Source organism: Cygnus olor, chromosome 4 (assembly GCF_009769625.2).
Source record: "Cygnus olor isolate bCygOlo1 chromosome 4, bCygOlo1.pri.v2, whole genome shotgun sequence".
Classification (NCBI taxonomy): Eukaryota; Metazoa; Chordata; class Aves; order Anseriformes; family Anatidae; genus Cygnus; species Cygnus olor.
The window spans coordinates 22,318,012-22,334,282 of record NC_049172.1 but is presented as its reverse complement, the minus strand read 5'-3'; the positions used below and the strand labels follow the sequence as shown (position 1 = coordinate 22,334,282).

The 16,271-nt window shown below is 36.4% G+C and overlaps 1 protein-coding gene across 1 annotated transcript in view; it reads left to right on the top strand.

Moving 5' to 3' along the window:
* TENM3 (teneurin transmembrane protein 3) overlaps window positions 1-16,271 on the top strand; it is a 1,331,063-nt gene that overhangs the window by 329,433 nt on the left and 985,359 nt on the right.

The following is a 16,271-nucleotide window of genomic DNA, read 5'->3' as shown; positions in this document are numbered from 1 at the left end:
AAGTCTACAGGCCTCTGTGAATAGAAGTTATAATTCACTTCATTGTAAGTTTTTCTCCTGATTGTAATCAATGAACCTTATACTGTAGAATATAAATGAGGTGACAAAGGAGGAAATAAGCCTTCCGAGGTAGGAAAAGGGTAATGGCAAAAGGCACAATGAGCATTCAATTGACTTCTTCAACAAAAATACTTCTGGCCTTTCTTTTGAAGACTGGCTACTTTCAGATAATCATAAGCTGTTTGCAGCTATGACCACTTTAGAAAAGAAGAATAATTTTAATGATGAGTCATTATTGTAATTGCTCTAGCATTTCCTGCACTAGTTAAGATAGCTTATTTCTGGCCATATAGCACTTTATTGGCTTTTGAAATACTGTATCATCTGTTCAATTTGTGGAAAACTATCAAAGGAGGATAACTGAACGTTAGGGATGGAAGCACCAAAAGATTTCTGGCAATTATTTCCAAGATCGGCTTCAGTCAAGTTGTCCTGATTTTACTTCTTCTAATCTTACTTCAAAAAAGTGCACATACTCTTTTCATTTTTGGTTCTACAAATTTCTCTTAGGACAATTCCTGCCACTCACCTATTTTATAGGTTTGTATTATATTCTCATTTTTTTCATCATTTCATCTACTCTGAATTCTTCCAGTTGATTCTTATTTGACTTTTACTTCAGTTCATTTCATATCTCATGCATCTCCGCTTTTATTTCTGGTTCTGCTTCCTAGATTTGTTCTCTTCCATCTTTGTTTTTTTTTTTTTTTCTGCATTTCATTATTCTTTTTTGTTGTTGTTGTTGTTATCTTTTTCCCTTCCATTTTTGTATACACTTACTTTTTTCTTTAATGTGGTACCTCTTATAAGAAATAGAAAACCACAATTTCTCAGGTCACAGACATAATTATGTCTTCATTTCTGTGTGTCCAAAAGTACTTGGAAAAATAAGGAAATAGAAATAATCAAATGTGTGTGGATTATGTATATGTCTCTAAATGAATGTGGAAACATATGTACCTTTTGATAAGGGAAAGAAATATGCCAATTTCCTAAAGTAATCAGAGAATCAGAAATAAATTTTTGGCTGAATTTGTGGACTTACAAGCCAGTAATTTCCAAACAGCTATTCTTAAGAAAGATAATGAAAATATTTTTGCATTTACAACCCTTTCTAGCAAGAACTTTTAAATCTAAGAGTTTGCTGATGCATCAGGGAAAAACATGTCACTTTATTCTTTTGCAGTGATGACCATTGGTAAAGAATCCAGAGAATACCTACTTCATTTGCTTAGAAAATCTAGTATAGTAGAAAATTATGAGTTAAATACCCATTTCTACCTCGATTTTTTTTTATAATTGTGTTTTTGTTGTTGTTGTTGTGTTGTTGTTCTCTACTGTTTTTGCTAATAAATTTTATGCATCATTCTTGGGAGTGATGGATCTGTTCGAACTGAATTGCTCTATCCCAGCCCAGTTTTAAGTTATCTAATTTTGATAGAAAAAATCTGCCACCAAACTGAATAATCATAGAGACTAATGAGAATATTTTCACTGCATCTGTGGAAGTTAACTCGCCTAGGATAAGAGACTTATTTCCCTTGGTTGCAGGAAGATGTAGTCACAAGGTTTGGGGTTTGTATACAGAAGACTGTAGCCCAGAAGAGGCCTGAACTCTGGAGAGTTTGACTGGTTATGGAAAATATTCCCAGCCTGGAAAGGACTTAAGCTGCTAGTTAATATGTTTCAGACAGAATACAGTAAGAAACAACCTCGTACCCTGTCTTTGACTAGATTAACCCACTGCTGCTGCATCTTGATATAAATTCATGCTTCTTAGCATGGACATATCTGCCTACATGACAAAGGAGCAATTTCTTTTTTTAGCTTACCAGAATCCTTTCTGTTCTTTGACAATACTGTTGGGCCACGTACCTGATAACCTCTCTGATGTGAATGCAGTTAGTTGACGTGTTGTGTCTGAGTCCTGAATTAGATACATAAATTGAATGACTCTTCAGACTTGACCTCTGTTTTTAAGAAGCTGATGTTCACTAGAAAGGTTCCTTACAAACTTTCAGTCTTTGAACATAAAAGTTCCTTTCAAGTTAATAATTAAGCCATTTAAAAATAAAGAAGTAGAATGCATTTGATCTAGCTTTTCATACCTTCAGAGAATGATAAATAGAGTGCCTTGAACAAAGTTGCTTAATTCAAAAGGTGATGGGCGTGAAGTAAAATAGTGCCATCTGGTTTAGAGGAGGAATTTGTGCAACTGCATGCTCAGCCAGCGTTGCTCTGAACAACTTACACCAAAGAACAGAGACTGTGTTAAGTAATGTCTTAAAAAAAAGTTGTTATATAAAATCATATGTTTCAAAATTAATAACCCATTTTTTTTTTCTCTAGTAAAAGACAGTGGCAATGTTCATTCTTTCTTTTCGCCCAAGATTTGGTAAAATTTCTGTAGAAATTATGGAAGGACAAAGAGAGTAAAAAGAGTTCTTAGTTTAAGGTAAGAATTATTCATCAGAGTTTCAAAAAAGACATTTTGCAGATAAGCTTATATAAATTTGTTGAGGCAGTTTCAGTTTGCATATGGGTAGTTACAGAATTTAAAAAGAAATATTTACATTTTGAATAAATGCAAATACAGTTTTCAAGCAACTGACCTTTGCATTACTTTGTTCACTAATTACCTCCAAAGCACCTCAAAAGTATATAATATCAAATCATGTTAAAAGGGCAACAATTGCAAAGTACTTTCCTAAAGTTCAGATGTTAGAACTAACATCTTCAGTATATTTTTAGTTACTAAAAATGTGCATTGTCTTGAAATTTTTCTATTACAATGATCTTTTCATGAATTGTTCACTTGCTTACCTGAGTAATTTTCAATTTTCTCTTGTTTCAGTCTCTAATATTGAATCAACATACAAGTTTTAATAAGCAAAATTATGTATACAATAAATTTTGAAGAACAGTTTGTAAAAATGCAGAGAATACTTTCCATATAATAACAGCACAAGTCCCTAGAATTAATGATTTTTTTTCCTCTGTAAACAAAGCCCTCAGTAACTAGTATTATTTCATTTCTGATCAGAATACGATTGCATAGTGGCTATTAATGGCTGCAGTAGACACTTATGACAACTCTTTACAATCTCAGAGATCTGACTAGGTATCAACAGGTTAATGGTAATACTTAGTCTGCAAACTTCTATTTATTGTCACTGACATTCACTGAAAAGAGAGATTTTCCTGATGTAGGAAGTTATGTTACTATAGTTGCAATCAGTAATCTTATCTATAGCATTTAAAAAATAACCTTCGGTATCCTGTCTTTATAACTGTATTGCACGGAATGTAAATGCCTTAACCATTTTACTAGAGTTGTCTAAATTTCACAAGTAAATTCATGCAAATTGTACAATTTAGAGCTTTTGAAATAGGCCTCTTGGTTTAGTAAATAGAAACTAGAAAAATCCTGGAAAACATTATAGATCTGCAAGAGAATAAACGCTATAGACTTGACTCTTCGTCATTACTGAAGGTCAGAATATATACGATGAAATATTGAAACCTATATAAGTGAAAGTGAAAACTTACTGGAACTGATGTTAAAAAATGTTTATAAAAACTACTTTAGAAAACATGCACAGATATTTTTATTTATTTCTTTATTTATTTTTAATGAAGTTGGCTTAGAAGAGCAATGTAAGTTGAATTTTTTGAGTGTAATGTAATATTATTAAGTTGGGTAAGATTAATTTCCTGGGAAATGCATAATGTAGTCAAGTAAGCAGTGTTGGATGTGATCAAAGGAATAAGCATAGATTATGTGATAACCAATTTTAAACTGCCATGTCTACTAGTATATCGATGTCAGTGACCAGATACAAAAAATGAGGTCACAATACAAGGGAAAAACACTGCTGGTGGCCAGTTGTATTGTGTCATGTTGTATATGTAAGCATTGTGTATCCAGAGATATTTAGAATAATCTTTTCCTTTTTTTTTCTTCTTTTTTTTTTTTTTTTTCCAGTTCAAATATATTTCCTTGCTCAGTTTAAATATTTATATATTTCTGGCATATATCTTATGAATGCCCACCCTTGCTATCACTATTACACACAGAGACACAAAACTACCCATTAACAGTCAGAACTGTTTAATCAATGAGACAACTATTTTACAAATGTAAAACCATTTGAGCTGATTTTTTTTCTATCATACTGGCATTTGCAATTATAGTTCCCTTCATCAAGCTTAAGCTTAGATAAATTCTGAACCCCAGCAATTTGTATAAAATATTTTTCATTTTATTTTTGAGCTTATAGAGAAGAAAAAGTAGGAATTCAGTTTCTCTGAATACTTCAAAAAAAGGAAAATTGGATACAGCTGCATACGTGACCTTATCAGGAAGCTACACCTCAGCATTATTTCTTTTTCATTTTTTTTCCCTAACAATTACAAAACGTAGTTAAAACTTTATAGGTTTGAATTGTATCCAAAGTTGAATTTTGGCTTAGCACACTTCCTTCACATTGTCTTTACATCAGGGTTCTCCTGCTTACTCTGTTGACAAATCCAGTAATTGTCTGCAACCACAACTTTCTTACGTCCAAAGGAAAACGAACAATCTCTTTAGCGTATGTCATGAGCTATGCTGTAACTTTCCCTGTCAGTACTGTAATTTGTTCCCAACAATATATTTTCACTTTGTTTAATGGTAAGCCATGCTTCACGTTATTGTTTCCATTTTCTCAGCAAAACATCTGGAGATAGACATGTAATAGGATTACTCTGGTAATAATTATGTTAAATAACCGCAGAAGAGAGAGAGCACATAACTATTTATTATTATAATTCTGGTGCTATTGCACTCCAGTGAAGATCAGGGCTCCAGCCTGCTATATAACAACATACTAAGAGCTTGACAGTGTAAAAACCCAGGTGACAAAATGGTTGCAAACTCAAAGAATTATGAATAGATTAATGATTTGAATGAATACACTATGTTCATTGTGGATTTCTTTTTTACTTTATAAATAGTTTTAGATTAAGTTAATTTTCAGTAAAAAAAAAAAAAAGCATGATGAAAGGAGATGTTAGAAAGTAACTACAAGATGGGAGAAGAAAGGAGAAAAAAGTGGAAGTTTAGGCAAAGGGATGTGCGGGAGCATTGTTCAGGATTTACAGCCAATAGTACGTCAGAGTGAAAAACATTGTCCAATAACAGCCTGGTGGCTGCAGAAAATGTCTGCTACTGCTTCTGCTGGCAACCTTATGCAGCTGACTCCCCCTCCCAAGAGCATCTTTCTCAAAAGTTTCAGAAAAGTATTGTTCTGCTACGGAAGACAGACTCACAATAATGAAATGCTTGTTATTACAGTAACAACATATTTTGCATTTTAAGCCCTTGCAAAACAAGTGTAGTATAAACTCTAGCTTTATATTATTTGTGGGTGGTGGTGTTGTTTTTGGGTTGAGGGGGTGGTGACAAAAGCAAGCAGGTGGTGCCTGTTGAAGTTGATGGAGCACAGCTGGGATGATTGCTTCCCAGCACTCCTCGGTGCCTCAGTGAGGGCTTGCTCTGTAGAAAGTACAGGATTTTGGGAGCTTGTTGCTTTTAGCTGTTGGAGGAGGTAAGGTTGGGCTGTTATGGGGAGGGTTTGTTTGTTTTTAAGTTGTGTGCTATATTATGAAAGTAAATGTAACAAGGTACTATTCTAAGAAAGCAGCAGATGATAGACGTCATGAATCATTTGTGGAGATGGCTAAAAGTAGAGAGGTAGCTGAACTGGTGGAGTGGAAAAAGGAGGAAAGTTCAGAAGAAGACACGGATAGTGCTGTAAGTATGCTGATGAAGAAACTGTAGAATAGGTCTTTGTGACTGAGGGAAAAACCACAACAAGCCCAGATGCTGCTCCTGTAAAGGCAGCCAAAAGCAGCAGGGCTGCATGCCCTGTGGCTGAGCAGAAGTGTGACATGTCAGGAGAGCGGTGCATGGGATTTCTTTCAGATTCTGGCACCATGTAGGCAATTACTCACAGGAAATGTAAATTGAGTAAAAACGGGCAAAAAAATGTTGAAAGGAAAAGTTTTAGTTCTCCTATATTGCAGCTAGATAGGTAGATGCAATAAATTGATTTTTCAAGGCCTCTTTTCCACATAATAGATGCATGAATTGCTACTCTTGCCTGTGGCCTGAGTCCCTGCTCCATCTGGGTTTCCCCAGAAGATCATCACCACCCTTGAGCTGTGCTGGGCCGAGTCGTGCCTTCCCTGGCAGCTGGCATCATTGTGTCCCTGCTGGTGGCCAGCTGGGGTCTGTGTTCCTTTGTCCCCTTTGTTGGCTCTCTGTTTGTGTGAGTCTGCAGTGTTATGGGGCATTTACGGAGCAGGGGAGACCACCAGGTCTCAGCCGGGCCCAGTCAGACTTTGGTCAACCTACATAGCGCAGTGACTCAAGCCGTGACATCCCCAGGATCTCCAGCCTTTGAGGATGCCCCAAGGGCACCTCCTCGTGATGGGCCCTTGGCTGAGCAGGGCCTGTTACTGGCCGCATGTCGGCAGCTGAGGGCCTGCGTGTGGGGACAGGAGGCCTCGGGGAGCCCAGCTGCATCCGGAGCCAGGCAGGTGTGGGCCCAGGAGGTAACTAACCCCTTCTGCCTGAAAGTAGTCTTAAATTCTCTGTGGAAAAGTAGGTGGTATTGTGATAAGGGAACTGGAATGAAATAGCCCATCTTTTGTTTTGTAAAATTCAGTATACAAATCTTGGAGAAGGCTAGACAATGGCTTACAGCCTCATTTTATCCAGTGTCCACCACTAGTTCTGCCAGAGACAGGGGGATATTGCCTACCAAAGCTGTAGGACATCTTAACACAGAGATGAACACTGCTGTGAGATGTACCGAGTGGAAATGGCTCAAGACAGTTGCAGTCCTACCAGCTTCTTAGCTAAATTTGGTGTGAAGCAGGCGGTGGAGATTTGCGGTGTAATACTGGGCATGCAAAGAAGGGAAGACAGAAGTAGGGATGAAGATGAGGCTGAGTACTGTTAAGGCACCCTGCTTTCTTCCAAATGCTAGGAACTTTTTGCAAGTCAGTGCTGGTAGGCTAACAGGCTCTTAGCAAGAGCTAGGTAATGACTAATAAGAGCTCCCAGAGGCAGATATGCTGCTGTGTTGGTTACAGGAGCTACAGGCTGTGTTCCTGCAAGTTGTGCTGAGCTGCTATGTGTAGTATTCCTAATTAGTAGAAGTAGCAGTGAGTGGGGAGCGTTTCAGGAGTCCTTTCCAGGCTTTGGGGGGGTGGGGTGGAGGGTGGTCCTGGTAGCTCTGAGGCACAGGGTTCCCCTCTCCCAGCGTAGCATGCTCTAAGCCTTAACCATCAGGCTGGACGTGAGGAACCTTGCTCCTACTGGTTGCTTCTTCAAGTACTATCCTTGTATGCCTTCTTTTATTCATTACTGCATTACACAGTGCTTTGCTACATTTGTAATTCTTTCCAGCCAAATTTTAATCTAGCCCCTTTTCTGTTCTGTTACTTATTTTCCCATGTGTTTTTCTTTTTAAAAATTTTCATACATTTTTGATGTTTTCCTCCTTGACCGCTTTCTTTTATCACCATTTGTTTTTGCTTCTAACTCTCCTTCTAATTCCCTCTTAGTCATTTTCTTTCTAGTCCTGTTTCACCACATCTTGTCTCATTCTTTTATCTCATTCTGTTCTTGCCACATATTTCTCAAGGGGAGTTTATTAAGGTAAGAATAAGAAGAACTATATACTTTGCCAGATCCACTTTAAAGATCTTTCCTCCAATTACAAGCAAACCAGTTGTATTTGCTAAAACAAATGACCAAATCACATTTTCTCCTGTGACTCACTTGTCCACTCCATATGAACACTAACTGCAGGTGTCCATACAGAAGCTGCTGAATAAAGATGCTTCCATCTGCTGAAAGCCACTTGACCAACAAACATGTCTGGTTTGAGGGAAGTTGAAATACGGGAAACACCTAAGAAAGTGTGAGTTAGAAAGCTAACTGTAAATAGGATTTTTAAAAGGCAACTTCAGTGACAAACTTAGAGTAAATATCAGTTCGCTGTTATGTCTATGATTTTAGAAGTTATTAAAAACAACTGGCAGACATAGAAAGCTGGGTCACTCCAATTACTCCTTCCTTATATGAAAGCTTGTTTCAGACTTTTTTTTTAAATCAACTTTCCAAAGGTATGGGAAATGTCACATGCATGAGAAGTGAAAGAGAAATTTCTTTGTATGTTCTTTTTTGATGCCTTTAAAAGATGAACTTGCTTCTTTTCACTCCCATTTCCTGCTAATTATTGCTAACCATAATGCTGCTTCTTGTAACCCTACTTTAAATGACACGCTATGGAGCTCTGACCTGTACAGTAGTAGATTTCTTTTTAAAAGTATTATTTATTTAATCATCAGTACTTTAAAGCTTTTTTAGAATAGTGTTCTTTTTTTCTTTTTCTTTCTTTTTTTTTTAAACACATCTTTGCACTTTAATGCACTTTAATGGCTGCTTGCTTTAGGAGCGAACAAGTTCTTTTCATTTAGTATCCACGAAGTCTTGATGTCCTCTGAGGACTTTTCCTTTTTCTCTGGGGGGGGGGGAGGAAAAAGTGCTGGTGGAAATGTGAAAACCTGGGAAAAATGAGTCTGATCCCAACTGTAGGTCACATATTCTAAATAGCAGACAAATAGCAGATGTTATTTAGGGGAGAGGAGCCAAAAAAAAGGGTGTGTAGAGGGAAGCTATGTGCTGCAGTTATGCTATATTTATTAGTACAGCTGAGTTTGGGATGTTGTTGTACCAGTGTTTTTGAAAAAAGAAAAAAAAATATATACACAACCCCAAAAAAATTCAAACACAGGGTAAAAAGGTATTTTGGCACCACACAGTGAGTTCATGTATCTTTATGATTTTTGTGCAGTATAGCACAGTATGATTATATTACACAATGATTTTATATATGTATATATATATATGTCTTACTGACACAAGCCTTGCCTCTGAAGTGCAGGATTTGTTAGATCAGATCCATACTGTTAGGTGCAGATCTACTGAGATTTCTATGCTAATATAACTTTGGAGTAAGTAACCTCCAGGACATGTTTCCTTGCAATATTCCATGTTGTAAAAAGGACATGCTCACAGTCCAGGCCCTCTTCTAGATAATGTTTGGCTTCAAAAGTTATCTGTTTCCATCATATTTTCTTGGTTTTGCTGCTTCATCTTTAGTTGCTTCTCTTCACCAGTGTGCGTATTTGTGAAAATATCCAACAATTTTTGACCCAGTTGGTGGTTACTCTCTGTTCCTGCGTCTGAGCTTTTGTGAATGAAGTAACAGTGAATTAAGTACTGTTATTTCTGTTCTCTTCCTCTGAACAGAAATTGTTTTCAGAATTCAGATCATCAGTTTTTCAGGTTTCTAAGATGAAATATTAGTAAGCTATTCAAAGAAACGAATTCATTTATCAAAAATCTCAATGAAAGGGAGGACTTTTCATTGACTTCATAACTAAATGAGTATATGTACAATATGAGTGAAGCACAGGAGGGGCTGTATTAAGACAGAAGTAGAGGCAGAACACTGAAAAGAAAACCCCATTCTATTAGTAGGGACTTACCTTTGCTCACAGAGATGTAATAAACTGCTTGTGCATAGTCAAATTGTTTCTTTGTGATTCACTGTATGGAAACTGATTTCTGTAGAACTTTTACTGACTCTTGTGTGATTTTACTACAATGTTTTGGCTTTAGTTCATCCTTAAATTGTTCCTTAAAGCAATATTTTTGTCAGCTTTTTTTCTTAAGTGTCCGTACATCTGTTATGCAATGGATCTCCCAGAAACTGTTAAATAATTGTTGAGTTTAAGTGATTTAATAAACCATTGATTGGCAACGTTGAATTGATTTGAATGTGAATATGCTTATTCCACATGATTTTGTACATTTTTGTGTCCCCAACTTCAAGATCTGATGAGTGTTAAATGGTTTGATGCTTTTTCTTTCTTTTTTTTTTTCCTTGAACATCATCCAGTGTGCCCCTTGATATCTTAAGCCCTGTCAGCCCTTTATGGCTGCCTGTTACAACCAGACACTTCTTACTGCTCTGATTCACTTGCTGCCAGCTTTCTACCTGGCACGAGGGCATATGTCGCACTGCTATGGTTTAGCCAAGTGGAAGGTGTGCTTGATAGGTAGGATGCTTCTCAATGTGCTCACTTGCCACAGTCTGCAGATTTCCTGCAGCCCTGACTGAGCAACATCTTGCTAGTACTGTGACTACTGTGGGACATTAAGTAATATTAAGGTAAAATGAAAATTATTTTTTTAGTAAGATATCAAATAGTCAAGTTAGCTCCAAAGCTCATAAAATGTACAGATCAAGAAAAGCTCATTATGCACTCAGGTTGAAGGTCTGTAGAAAGCCTCCTCTTTCATCTGCAGGTGTCCTGCTTCCCCTTTTGGTCAAGGGGCAGTCAGGGGTCTGAGCCAGTTTTCCTTTTTAATCTGTCCAAATCTCATGGTTGGGTTCAGTCATTTCTTCTGTTAGATCCTGTCCTGGAAATGGTCCGACTATTTAGTGATGATAAACATTACTTTCCAGCTTTTTTTTTTGAAGTGAGTGGTTGTCTCTGTTAGTAGTACCATCAGCCCTACTTGGCCTGCCAGTAGATAGCTCCTTGTTTCATCTCTACCAGTGAGTTGCTTGTCTTATGCTGTACCTTGTGTTCTACATAACTGCATATGTGAACAACTTTGGGATACAAATGTTCAAAAAGAATAAATGTAGCTCCTTAGTAACTACATATAGTGATAATTAACTGCTTTAGAATACCTGAACTCCAACTTGTTCATTCAAAACCGGCAGACCTTCAATTTTCACATTGGTCTGTTGCACAGAAAATGTTTCATTATGAGTAGTGTAAGCAATTATTTTGGAGGGTATGGATTATAAACTGAGGAGCAAATTCTTACAGCTTACCCTCTACTTCTGTGTGTTTTGGATTTTTGTCTTTGTTGCTGTTTGTGCTGGGTGTTGGTTGGTTTTCAGGACAACCTATTTTGAATTTTTGGAGATGACAAGTAACTGTATGGTTCCTATTATGATGATCAAATATATAGACTTGTTGCACTATAAGATATATACGTTGTTAATTTGGGTTTGGTATTAACAAATTCCAGACCTGGAGTTAAATATTTGGCTTTGTTCTTATATCTTGCACACATCTGGATTGTGTGCAAGATGTATGAAATGTATATATATTTTTTAATTATGCTTTTACCTTGCCTTTCACCTGAACTCGGGGGAAAAAAAAACACAAAACAACAACAAACCAACATCATCATCAACAACAAAAAACAGAAAAACAACAACATATTTAATAAAAAAAGAAAGAAAATGCCCCAGGAGCAAAATGTGCTGATGACAATCTTTCCTCTTTAAACAGAAATATTGATAAAATGTATGGAAAATAATTCAGACAACGAAGTAAATAGAGCATTTCTGCTTCTATGGATTTTGATCATAGATATCCTTGGCCTACCACCGAACTTTTTCTTGATGAACTTACCATTCTTTTTTTTTTTCTAAAGGGGAAAAGAGAAATGTAATATTTACAGTTAACATATCGAAGAACTAGCAATTATTGTGGAAAAAGTATTAGCTTTACAGGCTTATGCTCTGCCTATCTTTTGAACAGAACAGCTTAGAAAAATTTGTTTGCCGTTTACTTTTACTTTTAGCTTTTAAAACTTTATGACAACCAACAACATCAGTGAAAGGGGAAGAAGAATGATACTGGACGACCTCGGTATTTTTAACTTCAGATGTATATCTTAGTGCATATGTAACGTGAAAAGTTTCTTTACCTGTGTTTTCTAGACATTAATTCTATAAGCATACCAACAAGATCAAAAAGCCACCTCTAACTATATTGCTGTTATTTACTTCTAAACCTTCTCATTGATACACAAAATAGATTGAGCTTCTACGGGTGCATTGTGATGTGCTTTCCAGTCCTCGTGTGCAATTTTAAGTATTACTTTTCAGTGACAGAGTGAGGGCAAAACTTATATGGCACACATTCTGTTGCTTTAATCCTACATTATTTTAGCTGTGTACATCTTGTAATTGGCCCATCTGCTGTGTGCAGTCAGTCCCAGGTGAGTACCACTTAGATGCTTTAAAGTCTGTTGGATTTGAGCGTTTATATATAGCTTAAGGAATTCTTGACTTTGAGTATCTTCTATTTCCTTCTGATATAAAAAGGCAACTATCTGTATGTCATAGTCCAAGTCTGTAGTACAGTCCAAAAACCAAAGTAAATGCATGAAGGCCCAGAACTTTACTGAGGCAGGTAAGCAAGGGAGGCTTTAGCATTGGTTTGCCTTCATTAATATAGGAAGGAATAGTTGCAAACATTAAAGCTGTATGGTTGCTTTGCGCTCTCATGCACCGCACAGAGCTTGTCAGTGCAGGTCTGTGTAGGCAGAGCTCTATTGTTCCCTGCCACCCCATTAGCAGGGGAGAGAGTCAAAGCTGACAACTTTGAACAAGTTGAGTTGTTAGATTAATTTCAAGTATCTTTTTCTGGGGTAAGCATCTTTGGAAGGCGGCCTATTAAACTGATATTTACCAGGTACGCTAAAGTACCAAACTTTTAATTAATAATTGAAAACATTCTTTTACCCTTGGGTCATGCCCCGTTTCTAGGTTTAATTGTTCTTATTTTTGTTTGTAAGCATTCATTATTAAATATATGTGCATGTATACATCTTCTGTAATGGAAACGGGAGAATTTAGTGAAACCAAAAAAATGTTATAAGTAATACTAATATTATAAAGAACTAAGCCTGTCCTTTGTGAATTCATATGTTGAATTAAATGCACACTTTGCTTCAAAACAATAGTTATGTTAAATGAAAACTTTGAAGAGAGATAGAGACTGTTTATCTTGCGTTTAAGGCATCTCAGCCTTTAACAGAGCATCTCGTTTTTTAATGACCTAGCAAGTGTGGAAAGACCGATCTGAGTTGCATGATCTGGATAAATATTACTGTGTAATATTGGACAAAATTATGTATATGCGGCTTATTTTGCATTGTGTTTTTTAACCTATACAAGAAAGTAAAATGCAACTGCACTTTCCCTATAATTTAGAAAACAAAATGCCTGATAATGCTAGTATTTGAAGTAGGCAAAATGGGCTTTCACTTTGGAAGCTATTTCTAGGCTTTCTTATACCAAAAATGTTAAAAGCATGTGTAGGTTTTAATTTCATTCCTTTATTGCTGAGCAGCTTCTGAGTTTCATTTACATTGTGTAAGCTTAGGCTACACTTGTGTATTTAGTAGTCAGAAATATTGCAAGTTGAATATGGTTTTCATGACAAATACAGTTGGCTTTTCTTCTGTTTTATGTTATACACATTTCTTCAGACTATGCCAAGAATATTCATAATACCTATCAAAAATGCTGGGTAGATTGTTGTAATATTTTATGAAAGTGTAATGTAACCACCATTGGTGTACTTTGTTTTTCTTACAAGTACATGACATTGGAAGTAGTAGTGGCTCTTAAAAGTTTTCCTATTCAATGATACCTGATTGCCCAGGGATGCCCCATCCCTGGAAGTGTTGAGGGCCAGGTTGGATGGGGCTTTGGGCAACCTGGTGTAGTGGGAGTTGTCCCTGCCTGTGGCGGTGGGGTGGAATTAGAGGATCCTTAAGGTCCCTTCCAACCCAAACCATTCTATGTTCTCTAATGTTCCGTGATACGCATATATGTGCATTAAAATTAAATTCTGTTTTTCTGATGCTGAAGATAAGAGGAGATGGTAACATCCAACAACCTCTAAAAGTTCTGGTCTGTATTTTCTGTAAGCTAGCTGATTCCTGATACAGTTCTCCTGAAAACTCTGAAAGGAAAAGGAGATCAGTGGGAATTCAAACACTGAAAAGTGACTTCAAGTCAAGATTTTTCTAGATTTGAGATTCTTATGCCTTTTTAGTTATGTTATTGTTGGCTTTAGAAGAGGTCACCATTTTAAGTAGTGTTAGTTATAATTTAAGACCTACTGAAAACACATGTGCCTCAAAATAGGTCAGTTTAGTGTTTACTAATTTTTCAGTAAATTGATGCATTTGTACACTTGACTTTATTCTTTTGTTCAGTACAAGAATGGTTTTACTGTACAATCGTACATTAGAACTCTATTTAGTAACAAACTTCAGTGCGTGTCAAATCTGATATTTTATTTTTTTTCTGATTCTTAAGAGTTTGCAGTTCACTTAATTCTTTTTCGATTTTTCTTTCAACACTGGAAACTCAAGATAAATGACTTAACAAGTTCAAAATTAGTCCATCAATTGAAACAAGTTATTAAAAGTACAAAGGACATATGTTTTATGATTTGAAAACATTTTGGAGTAAATATTGCAAAATGTCAATGCTTTCAATAAAGCTTTTCTGGGAAAACTGGATGATTGCTCATATTGCTTCAGTACAGAAAAAAATGTAAATGAATCTATCATCTCTGTGCTGGCAAAGCTAGATCAAGCTGGATGTAGTAAATCATGGTTACAGTTAGATACAATGGCATCTTTCCATGCATTATTGGGTTACCTAAATGAAAACAGACCACCTGAAAATGTTAATCAGTTATTCTTGTTATATGATGGAATCCTTGGAAGTGATGTTGTAGTTTTGCTGGTTTGTACTTATGCCACCTATGCTTAAGTTTCTTATTGGATGGAATACTTTTGAAAACTGTTAAACATTTCTTTAGCAAAAAGCCTGTTCGATGAGAACTGCTTATTAGAATACAAGCATTGAACAATTCCTGCAAAACCTCCCCTGCTTACTAAGCTCACTAATACTTTCAAATGATGCTAGTTTATTCTACAAACCAATTGCAGAAATCATGAATGAATGAGGATGTTAATGAAACTGTGTACGTCTTATTTGAACGTTTTCTTTGTAGGTGTTCTTGGAGGCCTTTTTGCCTCCACTGCCTACAAAACCACTAAAAGGATGGTGCATCACACCTTATGATCACTGGCCTTCAGAGAGGCAATGGGCACAAAACTGGAACACAGAAGGTTCCCTCTGAACATCAGGAAACACTTTTCTCCTGTGTGTGTGTGGCTGAGCACTGGCACAGGTTGCCCAGAGAGGCTGTGGAGATCTTCAGAAGCCACCTGGACATGGTCCTGGGCAAGCAGCTCCAGGTGGCTTTACCTGAGCAGGGGTTAGACCAGGTGGGCTCTGGAGGGCCCTGCCAGCCTCAGCCATCCTGTGATAACATTAATGAGTTACATGACACTAGACTACCAGTTGGAGACTTCTGTTGTCTTTTCATGCATCTAATCTCATCTCCCCAGATTTAGGCTGTTTGCTGGTATTTTACAGTGGGTTTTTATTTATTTATTTGGTATTGCTGCAGGGTTCAACAAGACCTCCAGTTAAAATAAGTATTATTTTTTTATCACACCATTATTCTGACACTTGTCCAGAGTTCTTCCAGCCTAAGCTTGGCTGCATTTATCCATTTATCTTCTGGTATTTGTGCCCATGCATAAAGCCATTGGATAATTTACTTTTTTCCCCATTTTGATCTGCGGACTGTAGGAAATGAAATTGAGAGTTCTGTCTCAATTATATTGTTGATACTCCTGCAAATAAGGAATTTCTGTTACCAAAACAAACAAACAAAAAAACTGTCTTGTTTTTTGTATTAAATCTCAACTTTCATGTCATATGTTGTAACATGCTGGTTTTGTTTAAAATAAAACAATTTCACTTTCCTAGGATTAAAACTTGCCTGTGGAGGAAAAGTAAAACAGTACTTTGGATTAAGATGTTTTAGTGGATGTAAATATGTATTTTCTTTGAAAGATCACTTCAGTCCAGAATGATGATATTTATCCTAGTATTGTTTTTATAATGATAGAATCTCAATAGTCGAAGGGATGTAGATGTGGATTTTCTCATACTCCTTTAGCATGCAGGAAGTCACATTAAGAATTCAGAGACACTTTACGTGTTAGAAAGTTAACTATTTTCATGGACATTATAGTCCTGACTTTGTCAATGTTTAATACAATTAACGTTATTTACTACTTCAATTACTAGAAGTGGGTACTTCTATGTATGGAAAAGAAAATACAAGTAGGATTTCCTGTAAGATAAGAAGCAATGTGAAATGTTCCTTGTTTTGCTTTTCCA